Source organism: Equus caballus, chromosome X, assembly GCF_041296265.1.
Source record: "Equus caballus isolate H_3958 breed thoroughbred chromosome X, TB-T2T, whole genome shotgun sequence".
Taxonomy (NCBI): domain Eukaryota; kingdom Metazoa; phylum Chordata; class Mammalia; order Perissodactyla; family Equidae; genus Equus; species Equus caballus.
In genome coordinates, this window is record NC_091715.1 from 62,103,904 (window position 1) to 62,116,367 (window position 12,464).

At 37.9% G+C, this 12,464-nt stretch overlaps 1 protein-coding gene across 4 annotated transcripts in view; it reads right to left on the reverse strand.

The window, feature by feature from the left end:
• Positions 1–12,464, reverse strand: part of ZC4H2 (zinc finger C4H2-type containing) — a 67,743-nt gene that overhangs the window by 6,484 nt on the left and 48,795 nt on the right. The window lies entirely within an intron of this gene.

A 12,464-nucleotide genomic window follows, 5' to 3' on the forward strand; every position in this document is an offset into this window, starting at 1 on the left:
ATATTTTGTAATTTCAAAATGTACGTGCATGTGCCTAAAGAAAAGCAACCAGCAAGGGTACAGTTTCAAGGATCTTTAAGACCATTTGAAACCTGCTTAAGTGAAAGGGCCATCAAAACTTTGGAAGCAGGCCCCTCTAGGGCACATTATCTTCCCACTGGCTCTGTACTCTCTGGTTCTCAGGTCCTGCCTAGCCATTATCCATTACTCAGATTTGACATCTCCTTTCTTCTGCTTCAGTAGCTGGCTTTCTGTTCTGTCCCAGCCAATCCCATGGGTGCTCTTTCTCCACAACCTTGACCTCAGCCTGCTGCTGTCTTCAGTCTTTCTCTCCTTTATCAACATTGCCTGTGGCTCCTGCCTGTGGCCCTCAATGGCACAGAACCACAGAAAGAATTGTGTTAGATGGGTAGGATGATGGGAAAAATTTTTCTTTCTATATTCAAAAACTTTTTTTCATGTTATTACATTGTTTTTACCTTTGAAAAGGGTAAAATGATAGGTATTATTATCCCATTTGTAAAGAAGGAAATTGAGGTTCAGGGTAGTAACTTCACCAATACTACAGAGCTATTAAGTGGGATGTTAGGATTTAAACCCAGGGCACTCTAACACCACCCATTACTCCACACTGCCTGAGTTGGGTTACCCAGGCTAAAGGGCATAAACACATCTAGAGTTCCTGGTATACCTGTTCGACTATCTTGCAGAAGGATCATACTGATTTGTATTGGTCAATTAATTAACTATTTAGAGCCCCTCCTATATACACTTCTATTTTCCTCCTCTAGATTACATGCAGAGCACTTTGAACTTTGCCTATGCATACCCCAATTTACAGATGGGAAAACTGATACAGTGTCTTACCCTAAATCATATAGCCAGTATTTGGCAATGCTGGGCCTAGAACCCATTTCTGCAGGCAGAACCATATTGTGAAAGAAACATGGGCTTTAGATTCAGACCTGGGTATAAATCCTGGTTCTGCCTCTCACTAGCTATTTGCCCTTAGACAATAATAATAATAACTATATTTATAGTTTAACTATATTGAGCACCTAAATGTACCAATTATAGAGAGTTTAAATATATATTTATTCAACAAATATTTATAGAACATCTATCATGTGCCAGGCACTTACTAGGTGCTAGGACAGAAGAGAGAACAGGACAGTCTGTGGACAGAAACCTTCATCGAATGAGGAAAATAGACCGTTAACACACTGTTACCTGCAAATCTATGTGATGAGTAGTAGGGATGAGATGCAGAATGCAGTGGAAGGGTACAACAAAGGGATCTAACACAGTCTGAGGAACATTGTAGATTCAAGGGGGGAGTCAGAGGAAGCTTCCCTGAGAACCTGAGGAAGTGACATCTAAGTTAAGACCTGGAGAATGAGTAGGAGGTAGCTAGTGAGTGCAAGTAGACACAGAGGAGAGCAGTTCAGGCAGTGAGAAGAGCATGAGCAATGGCCCTGGAGCAGAAAAGAATATGGCACATTAGAGGAACTGAACAAAGGTCAGTGTGACTGGAGCATCTATTGCAAGAGGGAGGGGGCCTGAGATGAAACTAGGGAGGTTGCCAGAATACAGCTGGGAGATTGTGATGAAGTGGGAATTTTATCCTCATGGGAAGGGGAAATGATAGAATTTTAAGCAGCAGGAGAGTGACATAATCTGATTATCTCACTTCACTTCTCTCAGCCTTGGCTTCCTCATCAGTAACACAGGAATAATAAAAGACACCTACTTTGCAGGTTATGAGTATGTGGCACATGGTGGGCAGTCAACAAATGATAGTACCCTTCCCTTCTCACTCTGCCCAACTCTTCTGACTTCTGGTAAAGGTCATCTCCTTTACCACAATGGTTTGAACTTTGTTATAAAGATCCTACGGTGAGTAGGGTGTGTGTGTGTGCTTGTGTGTACATGGATGTGTGTATATGTACTAGCATGAATGGCAAGGTATGTTACCAGTTACTAAGGTTATAACAATAATCATTAGCGTAAGCCACTTCATAATATTAATTTTTTTATATTTTATAGTGCTGGGCCAAGCCTTCCTAATTTGTAACCAATTCAATTAAGATGTCATCAACTACTACTAAATAAAATCAGGTGAGAAGTCTCTCACTGATACTTCATAGAAATCAGCATAGTACATCTTTCCCTGTTTAAATGAATTCCTTTTATCTAATCCTCCCTTCTCCCTCTGTGCCTAATCTACTTACACAGCCCTATGTTGTCAGGCAGGAATCACTGCAATCCCACATTAAATCAAAATAAACCAAAGGCTTTTCACCTTGTGGGTTAACAGTCAAGTGCTGCCTGGAATTGGAAAATCAAAGGCATAAAGCCTTTCTCAAAGAACCAGTGGTATTTCCTCTCCCTGGGGAGGAGGGCTGTCACCAGCAAAATGGCAGCTTTGTCCTTTGGGTAGGAAACCCAGGGTAGTCACAATGTCTGCCTCTATCAAAGGTGTTTTGGAGCCTTTTCAATTGTCCACTCTGGGAAGAAATAGCAAGGACTAGAGACCCTGACTAAGGGAGAGAAGGGCCAAGACTTCTGGTTGGGGAAAGAAAACAGAGTTGTGAAGATAGATTGCAGAAATAGCCTCTATTTGTTTCTCTGGGAAGAGCCTGGCCCATGCCTTAGTGGAGGGACAGCAGTGTCACTGCAGTCTTTGATGGTACTACTGTCACCTCTCAGCAGTGGCATACTAAGGGCAGGGCAGTGGAAGCAGTCCACGCTGGATGCAGACAAAAAGGGGGCACATTGTGTGTAGAGAATTAAAAAATATTAATAGAACCAACTAAAGTTGGTTTGCTCTTTACTATCACTGTGCACTGAAAATTCTAAACAATGTCCACTGAAGGACATCTGGGCTGATCCTAGTTTTTAGCAATTATGAGTAAAGCTGCTAGGAATATCCATGTACAAGTTTTAATGTGACCATAAGTTTTCATTTCTCTAGGATAAATGATCAAAACTACAATTGCTGGATTGTACGGTAATTGCACGTTTAATTTTTCAATAAACTGCCAAACTGTTTTCCAGAGAGGCTGTACCATTTCACAAGCCCACCACCAGTTCCTCCACCTGGCCAGCCATTTTACTTGAAGTGTTTTAAGAAGTAGTATACCTCAAAGTGATTTTAATTTGCATTTCCCTAATGGCTAGTGATGTAGTACATTTTTTTATTTGTCATCTGTATATCCTTTTCCACGAACTGTCCGTGCATGTCTTTGGCCCATTTTCTAACTGGATTATTTCTTCTCTCACAGTTGAGTTTTGAGAGTTCTTTATATATCCTAGATATGAGTTCTTTGCCAGATATCTGGTTTACAAATATTTTCTCCCAGTCAGTAGCTTGTCTTTTCATCCTCTTAACCAGGTCTTTACCAGAACATCTAAAAATGTTTTTGATGAATTCCAATTTGTCAAATTTTTCTTTTATGGATAATGCTTTGGTGTCATGTCTAAGACTCTTCGCCAAGCTCTGGGTTCTGCAGATTTTCTCCTACATAGTTTTCTAAAAGTTTTATAGTTACATTTATACCTACAATCCATTCTGAGTTAATTTTCACATAAAGTGTGAGGTTTGGGCTGAGAGTCATTTTTTTGCTTATGGATATCCAATTGCTCCAGCAGCCTTTGTTGTAAAGACTGTCCTTCCTTCATTGGATAACTTTTGTACCTCTGACAAAAATCAGCTGGATTTCATACTCGTGTGGGTCAATTACTGGGTTCTCAATTTTGTTCCACTTATCTATGTGTCTGTCCCTTTGTCAATACCACACAGTCTTGATTACTGTAGCTATATAAGTTTTGAAATCGGGAAGAGTGATTCCTCCCACTTCATTTTTATAGTTCAAAATTCTTTTAGCTATTCTTGTTCTTTTGCCTTGCCATATAAATTTTGCCATATAGAATAATCTTGTCTATATCTACCAAAAATCTTTCTGGGATTTTGATGGGAATTTCATTAAATTTTTATGTCAATTTGGGGGGATTGATATCTTTACTATACTGAGTTTTCCAAACCATGAATACAGCATGTCTCTTTATTTATTTAGATCTCCTTTGATTTCTTTCATTAGCATTTTGTAGTTTTCAGCATAAAAGTCCTGTACATGTTTTGTTAAATCTTTGTTACACTTAGGTATTCATGTTTTTGAGTAATTATAAATTGTTTTGTATTTTTAATTGTAGTTTCTATATGCTTATTGCTATTTTTTCTGTTAATCTTATATCCTGCAACCTTGCTGACTCTTATTAGATCTAGAAGTTTTCTGTTTTGTTTTCAATTTATTGAGATTTCCTACATAGACAATTATGTTATCTGCAAACAAGGACAGTTTTATTTTTTCCCTTTCCATCTATATGCCTTTATTTACTTGCTTACTCAGTTGTCCTATCTAGAACCTCTAGTGCCATATTGACTAGCAGTACTGAGAGTGGACATCATTGCCTTGTTCCTGATCTTACAGGGATAGCATTCATTCTTTTGCAATTAAGTGTAATGTTAGATAGCTGCAGGGTTTTTGTAGATGTACTTTATCAAGCTGAGAAAATTCCCCCATATTCCTAGTTTTCTAAGAGATTTTATCATAAATATTTATTGAATTTTGTCAAATGCTTTATCTGTATCACTTGACATGATCATGTGATATTTTTCTTCTTTAGCCTGTTAATATGATCAGTAAGATTCATTGATTTTTGAATTACAAACCAGCCTTGCATCTCTGGAATAAACCCCACTTGCTCATGAGGTATAAGTTTTTTTATATATTGCTGAATTCTATTTGCTAATAATTTGATAAAAATGTTTACATCTATATTCATGAGGGATATTAGTTTCTAGTTTTCTTGTATTGTCTTTGCCTGGAATTTGGTATCAGGGTATTAAGGGCTTCATAAAATGAAGTGGGAAGTGCTGTTTCTACTTTTACTTTCTGGAGAGATTGTTAAGAATTGGCATTAAAAGACAAGAAATAACAAGTGTTGGAGAGGATGTGGAGAAAAGGGAACCCTCACACACTGCTAGTAGGAATGCAAACCGATATAGCCACCATGGAAAATAATATGGAGATTTCTCAAAATCTTAAAAATAGAAATACTGCATGATCCAGCTCCCACTACTGGGTATTTATCCAAAGAACATGAAATCAACAATTCAAAGAGATGTATGCATCCCTATGTTCATCACAGCATTATTCACAATAGCCAAGATGTGGAAGCAAACTAAGTGTCCATCAACAGATGAGTGCATAAAGAAGATGTGGTATATATAAATACAATGGAATACTACTCAGCCATTAAAAAGACAACATTGTACCATTTGCAACAACATGGATGGACCTTGAGGGTATTGTGTTAAGCGAAATAACTCAAACAGAGAAAGACAAATACTGTATGATTTCACTAATATATGGGAGATAAACAGACACATAGATAAGGAGAACAGACTAGTGGTTATCAAAGGAGGAAGGAGTGGGGGGAGGGCGACAGTGATAAAGGGACACATAGGTATGGTGATGGATAAAAACTAAACGATTGGTGGTGAACATGACGCAGTCTACACAGAAACTGAAATATAACAACGTACACCTGAAAAATACACAATGTTATATGTGAATATGATCTCAATAAAAAAAAGAATTAGTGTTAATTCTTTTTTGATTATTTGGTAGAATTCTCCAGTGAAACCATATGGGAGTGGAGATTTTGGTTTTGAGAGTTATTAAATTACAAATTCAATTTCCTAAATAGTTAAAGGTTTATTCAAATTATCTATTTCACGTTGGGTATGTTGTGGTAGTTTGTTTTTTGAGAATCAGTCAATTTCATATAATTTGTCCAATTTACACAAGTAAAGTCATTCATAGTGTTCCCTTGCTATCCTTTTGAAGTTTGTGGAGTCTGTAGCAATATCCTCTTTCATTCCTGATGTCATTAATTTGTGTCTTCTCTTCTTTCTTTGATAGTGTTGCTAGAGGTTTTCCAATTTTATTTCTTTTTCAAATAATCAGCTTTCTACTTCATTGATTTCTTTACTGTTTTTCTGTTTTTAATTTCATTGATTTCTGATATTTGTATTATTTCCCGTTTTCTGCTTGTCTTGGGTTTATTTTACTCTTCTTTTTCTAATTTCTTGAGGTGGGAGCTTAGACTATTAATTCAAGGCATTTCCTCTGTTCTAAATTAAGCATTTAGTGCTATAAATTTCCCTCTCACCACTGCTTTTGCAGCATCCCACAAATTTTGATATATTATATTTTCAATCTCACTATGTTCAATGTATTTTTACTTTCCTTGAGACTTCATCTTTGAAACATGCATATTTTAGATATATGTTATTTACTGTACAAATGCTTGTTGATTTTTCCTGGTATTTTCTTTTTTGATTTCTTGATTTCTAGTTTGATTTTATTAATGTCAGTGAACACACTCTGTATCTCCATTATTTTAAATTTGTTGAGGATTATTTTGTATCCCAGGATAGGGTCTATCTTGGCATATGTTCCATGGGCACTTGAAAAGCATGTGTATCCTGTTTTTGGGTGGAATGTTCTATAAATATTAATTAGATCCTGTTGTTGATGGTATTGTGGAGTCCTATACCCTTGATGATTTTCTGTCTAGTTCTATCAAATGATAGAGGCATGTTAAAGATTACAACTGTAATTGTTGATTTGCCTATTTCTTCCTTCAGTTCTATCAGATTTGCTTCACGTATTTTGCAGTTCTGTTGTTTGGTGTATACCCATTTAGGATTACTATGTCTTCTTGGATTGACACTTTCATCATTATGTAATGTACCTCTCTGTACATAGTAATTGTCTTTGCTCTGAAGTCTACTTTATCTGATATTAATATATCCATTCCTGCTTTCCTTTTTTTTTTTGTTTTTTTTTTTGTTTTGTTTTTGAGGAAGATTAGCCCTCAGCTAACTACTGCCAGTCCTCCTCTTTTTGCTGAGGAAGCCTGGCCCTGAGTTAACATCCATGCCTATCTTCCTCTACTTTATATGTGGGACGCCTACCACAGCCTGGCATGCCAAGCGGTGCCATGTCCACACCCAGGATCTGAACCAGTGAACTCCGGGCAGCTGAGAAGCAGAACGTGCGAACTTAACCACTGCGCCACCGGGCCGGTCCCGCTGCTTTCCTTTATTTAATGTTTCCATGGTATATCTTCCATTGTTGTATTTTCAACATACTTATATCTTTATATTTGAAGTGAGATTCTTGTAGACAGCATATAGATGGGTCATGCTTTTTAATTCTCTTGGCTAATCAGTATTTTAATTGCAGTATTTAGGCTATTTATATTCAGTGTACTTATTGATAAGTTAGGCCTTAAGTGTACATTTTATTTTTTGTTACTATTTGATCTTTCATTTGATTTTCTGTTTTCTTTTTGCTGCCTTCCTGTTAATTGAACATTCTTTAGAATTACATTTTATCTACAGTGTTTTTAAGTACATCTCTTTATATAGTTTTTTAGTGGTTGCTCTAGGTATTACATTTCATAATTTATCATAGTTTACTGTGTCATCATTTTATTAGTGTGAGTGAAGAGTAGAAATGCTACCTCCCTTTATGTCCCTTTACCTTCCACCACATAAAATATAATTATCTGATATATTTCTTCTACATATATTGAGAATCACATTAGACAGCACTATATTATTGCATCAACAATCAGAAATGATTTAGAAAACTAAATAGGAAAAGGAAAATGTACTGTACTTTAATCATATTTTTATTCTTTCTGTTGGTTTTTCTTTCTTCTTAATATTCCATATTTTCTTCTTTTATTGTCTCCTTTAAGATAAATTCCTTTAGCTATTATTTTAGGGTAAATCTACTAGTGACAAATTCTCTTAGTTTTCCTTCATCTGAGAATGTCTTAATTTCTTCCTCATTCTTGATGGATATTTTTGCTACATATAGAATTCTGGGTCCATTCCCTACACCTTTTACCTCCCCCACCATAGGCAACCATTCAAAAGTATTTAACGTCTACTCTTTGTGCTGCATGTGTTCTTCCGAAGTGTTTATTATTGTTTCATATGAAATTATTTATATTAATATATAATATATATTAACTTATATATAGAGAGAGAGACAGAGAGAGAACAAGAGTGAACGAGCAAGCTTATGGACTGAATCGTGCTCCTTCAAAATGCATGTTGAATCCCTAACCTCCAATGTTAATGTATTTGGAGACAGGGCCTTTAGAGTGGTAATTAAAGTTAATGAGGTCATAAATGCAGGACCCTAATTCAATTGGGCTGTTGCCCTTATTGTAAGAGGAAGAGACACCAGAGATTGCTCTGTCTCTCTGCATGCACAGAGAAAAGGCCATGTGAGGACATAGCTAGCGGGTGGTTGACTACAAGCCAGAAAGAGAGCCCTTAACAGAAAGCACATTTGCTAACAATTTGACCATGGGCTTCTAGCCTCCAGTACTGTGAGAAAATAAATGTCTATTGCTTATGCCACCCAGCCTGTGGTATTTTGTTGTGGAAGACTGAGCAGCTTAATATAAATTTTGATACTCTGAAGTGGGGTGCTACTTTAATAAATACCTAAAAATGTGGAAGTGGCTTTGGAACTGGGTGATGAGTAGAGGCTGGAAGAGTTTTGAGGTTCATGCTTGAAAAAGTCTATATTGCATCCAAGGGACTACTGGTAGAAATACATACATTAAAGGCACTTCTGGTGAGATCTCAAAAACAAAATAGGAACATGCTATTGGAAACTGAAGGAAAGGTAATCCTTGTTATAAAGTAGCAAATAATTTGGTTGATTTTTTTTTCTAGTGTTTTGTGGAAGGTAGAACTTGTGAGCAATAAAATTAGCAATTTAGCTGAGGACATTTTTAAGCTAAGTGTTGAAGGTGAGGTCTGGCTTCTCCTTGCTGCTTACAGTAAAATGCAAGAAAAAAGAGATAAATCGAAACAGCCATTAAGCAAAAAGGAACCAGAACGTGAAGACTTGGAAAATTCTCATTCTATCCATATTGCAAAAAATGATAAAACATGTTCTGAGAGAACACCAAGGGTCTGGATGGAAAATCACTCTATGAGGATATTACTTATGATTTTAATCAGGTATCTCAGCAGAAGCTAAGAATAGAGATGGGATTATACAAGCACAGACACTGTCAGTACAGACCAAGGGGAGAAGAAAGAGGATGAAGTAAAGGAAAGTTTTTGGAATTCTGGGACTCAACAGGACAGGACAATAGAGTTATTTGGCTGCAAATATGCTTTATCCTTCAAGTAAAGGGAAAAATGATGCCAAGGTGATTCAGATATCATCAGGGCTGCCACTCCCACCATAAACCCAGATCTAACAGATCCAGGGGTAAAGGCTGTTTCCTCCTCAGTTTCAGAGAGTGGGTCCCCTCCCCAGTTTCAGTGGGCCAGGATTCCTCTAGTGTCTCAGGAGAAGGGTGACTGCAAAGAGCTGCAGGAGTGGGGATGCCACGAAGAGTTGTGGGGGTGACACTGCCCAAAGCATCCAGCCAAAGAAGAGCATTTTCATGCTTGAGAAATCTAATGGAATTTTCCTTGTTAGGTTTTGCACTTGCTTGGGATCCCTCATCCCTATCTTCTTTCTGATTTCTCCTTTTTAAAAAGGCAATTTCTATCCTATGCCTGTCCCACCATTACACTTGGGAAGCAGATAATTTGTCTGGTTTCACAGCTGGAGAGGATTTTGCCTCTGGATGAATCATATCTCAAGTCTCACTCAAAGCTAATTTAGATGATATTTAGATGAGACTTTGAACTAGGCATTGATGCTGGAATGGGTTAAGATATTTGGGGCTCTTGGGATGGGATGAACCAACTTTACATGCACGAAGGACATGCATTTGGGAGAGGCATAGGGTGGAATGTTATGGAATGTATTATGTCCCCCTAAAATACATATGTTCAAGCCCTAATCAACAAAGTGACTATATTTGAAGAGAGGACTTTCAGGGAGGTATAAGATTAAGTAAGGTCATCACAGTAGGGCCCAACTCTATAGTAGGTAGCCTTATAAGTACTGGAAGGGACATGTGAGCTCTATCTCCACACAAGAACAGAGGAAAGGCCATGTGAGGACACAGGAAAGAAGCGGCCATCAACAAGACAGAAAGAGAGCCCTTGCAAGAAAAGAAAATTGCTTGTACCTATATCATGGACTTCTAACCTCTAACATTGTGAGAAAGTAAATGTCTGTTGTTTAAGCCACCCAGAATGTGGTATTACATTGTGGCAGAAAGCAGACAAATACATACATACATATATATATATATATATATATATATATATATATATATATATATATTATAAACTAATGATACTATCTAGTTTTCAAGCAGCACTCTGATGTTAAGATCCAGGATTCTGGGCCAGCCCAGTGGCACAGCAGTTAAGTTTGCACGTTCCGCTTCTCGGCGGCCCGGGGTTTGCCAGTTCAGATGCCGGGTGTGGACATGGCACCATTTGGCACACCATGCTGTGGTAGGAGTCCCATGTATAAAGTAGAGGAAGATCGGCACAGATGTTAGCTCAAGGCCAGTCTTCCTCAGCAAAAAGAGGAGGATTGGCAGTAGTTAGCTCAGGGCTAATCTTCCTCAAAAAAAAAAAAAAATCCAGGATTCCTTCCTCCTAGGTGTGGCCATCCACCATACTTTACCTGCCCACTCTTCCAAGGAAAGACTCTCAGTTTGCTTCCATCTCACCCCTCCACAAACAACACTTTAGTTCATATTCTTTTTCCTGTCTGAGTAAATTTAGGGGTATATATCCCAGGAGTGGGAATTTTGGGACACAGGTAATATATATTATTTCATCTAAGTGGTGTCAATTTCTTCTCCAGGATGGTTACACCAGTTCACACTCCTACCAGTAGTGCATGAGGGCTCCGGTATTTGTATTTGTACTCAGGAAGCAGGAGCCATGGGGAAGCTTGGGGGATCCACCCAACGGAGACCTATAACAGAATGCACCCTGATTTTGTCTCATTTCTCTCTTAACCTGTGCTCAACCCACCTTGTAGCTCTACCCTACTACCATCAAGATCTGATTAAGAGCTTTGCTTAGTTATTCCTGCTCTGGCCTTCCCCAGTCCCTGATCTCTGGGGGTTAAATGAGAAATTTATATGAAGGTGACTGTATTTATTTGGGCATTTACAGTGAAGAAAAACACGAAGCAATGCTGGGCACTGACAGCAGCCAAGTGATTCACATACAGCAAGTGGTTCCAGGGACTACCAGACCAATGTGGGTAGGACCTGAGCATATGTGAATCTCCAGGCTGGGAAGGACCTTTGAAGGCATCTATTGCCCCCTCCCAAACACTGCTTAAGTGTTCCTCTATAACATTAATGCCAAGTGTTCAATTACGCTTTCCTTGAACAATTTAGTTGTAGAGTTGTTGCTACTTCTCTAGATAATCCATTCCATCTATAGGCAACTCCAACAATTTGAAAACCCTAAGGTCACACAAAACACAAATGCTCCTGTCCCCCAAAATTCATTCTTCCCTCCTTCCACAGTAACAGAATCTCTGGTTTTCATCTGGGCATGTGATGTCTAGAATAAAGACTATATTTCCCTGTCTCCTTTGCAGTTGTTTCTGGTCATGTGACAATGTTCCGGCTAACGGGGTGAAAACACACGTGATATGTGCAACTTCTAGGCTGTGACCCTAAAGGAAAGAAGCATGTCATTCACGTCCCCTGTTGCCCTCTTCCCACTGCCTAAAATGTGCACACAACATCGAGCCATCCTGAACCATGTAGATGAGGGCAACACCTTGTATGTGGTGAAGCAACAAGATAAAAAGAGCCTGAATCCCCAACACTAAGTAACCACACAAACCACAGATAGTTTGTTCCAAGACTGATAATGTCAGAGAGAAATGAATTTCTGTCTTGTTTCAACCACTGTTATGTTGGAACCGAGTTGGATTAGCTTTACCAACAACTTGGCTAATTGGTTTTTGCACTTAATTGAATCTAAGATGCCACTGAATGTAAGTACACATTATTCTATATTACTAAAAAAGAGTTACCAATTAAATTACGACAAAATGTTTTCTTTGTTTTTTTTCAAAATGTTTTCTTATAACTTAAATGTCAATTTAATACTTGCTGAAAGAGCTCTTGTAGACTTATTTAAGACACTATTTTTTATCAGACTTTTCTAGTCTGAATCATTCCTCACACACAAAAACTTTTCATTTCAAGGGAGAACCATGATGAAATCTTTTTGAAGACATTTTAAATGGCAATTAAACTCAACACATACAGTGGCAATCATGCACATAAGTCACTTGAAGGGATGATAATATAAACAGCCATGGCCAAGTTTGTGTGTGTTCATACACTGACAACAACACAATGACCTCTTGGCCAAGAGCAATTGTAAGGCAGCATTGTATTTAAGACACATCTTG